Source organism: Miscanthus floridulus, chromosome 6, assembly GCF_019320115.1.
Source record: "Miscanthus floridulus cultivar M001 chromosome 6, ASM1932011v1, whole genome shotgun sequence".
Taxonomy (NCBI): domain Eukaryota; kingdom Viridiplantae; phylum Streptophyta; class Magnoliopsida; order Poales; family Poaceae; genus Miscanthus; species Miscanthus floridulus.
In genome coordinates this window covers 103,175,003-103,176,218 of record NC_089585.1, presented here as the reverse complement: position 1 = coordinate 103,176,218, position 1,216 = coordinate 103,175,003, and the positions used below count along the sequence as shown (strand labels likewise).

The 1,216-nt window shown below is 46.9% G+C and overlaps 1 pseudogene; it reads right to left on the bottom strand.

The window, feature by feature from the left end:
- LOC136460942 (uncharacterized) lies at positions 1-654 on the bottom strand (annotated as a pseudogene).
- Positions 655-1,216: the final 562 nt, after the last annotated feature.

Below are 1,216 nucleotides of genomic sequence, written 5' to 3'. Positions count from 1 at the left end.
CTATGAGCGGGGAAAAAAGAAAAACCTTCTGTCGACTAGAGTTTGATGTCGATTTATCCACACTTCCATGACTTCTAGAGGAAAGCTAACTGCTTGCTGGCTGGGAGCTGTATGAGCGGTAAGGTCCACGTACGACTCCATGAGAAGGTGGACGGAAATGGCCTTGTTGTACCTCACTCCCGTCTTCAATGGGGTCTGCTCTTTTTTTTGGGAGAGTATGCCAATATGATCTTAATGAGGTGCGGGGCTTTGCATCTGACATTTGTTGGGCTTTCCTCTATGGGAGCCTACGTCCTAGCCTTTTTGTGCAATAAACCCCTCCGGTCGAAGACTAGTGATAGGTGGTCCCGCAGAGCTTTCGGAGAAGGGTAGCCTAGTGTGTAAGCACAGCAATGAACCGCGGCGAACCCTCAGACGACCCTTCTAAGATAAGGGGGGATATCCTTAGTAGTGGTGTCCCTTTTACTCTTCCTGACTTATATATGTACCAAATGCTCATACGAGAAAGTGAACTCCTAGGTCTGGAACCAGGGGGTTGCTCCGAGAAAAAAAATCCTTTCTTTCTCGTCCACTCTAGGGGGTGTGGATACACCTGCGTGGATTACAGGTGACGGTTACAAGAATGGCGGGGAAGTGAAGAGTACCCGACGACATTCAGGGATGAATGTAGACCCATCGGCCAGGGATAATCATTCCAGTCCTGGGAGAGGTGGCAACACCAGTTTGAGCGGAGGGAAGCCAGCCAATTGAGTCACTAAAACAACCGCAGGAGGCGCACCCTAAGCCTAGCTTCTTAGAGCTGCTATTGCCAAATACGGCTTCCTTAATATAAAAATTTCCACAAGGGGGCTGGGCTGCTCGCTTTCATAGAAAGGCGACCGGGCCTAGATTAGATGTTCGCCTTTTTATAGAATAGAAAGAGAAGGTAAAAGGGGGCTTTATTGGTAATGGCCGAGGTCCTTGAAAGAATCACTGGAGCACATCAAGCGGGCAGAAGAATGAGATGGCTGGTACATAGATATGGGTTTTATTGGCCAAACATGGAAAAAGATTACAATAAATACACCCAAGGATGTGAGGCTTGCCAAAGATACAGACCGATTAAAAACCTATAAGTGGAAGAATTACATGAAATCATTAAACCTTGGCCATTCCGAGGTTGGGCAATTGAAACAATTGGAAAAATATATCCTCCTTCCAGCACCTTTTAACAATC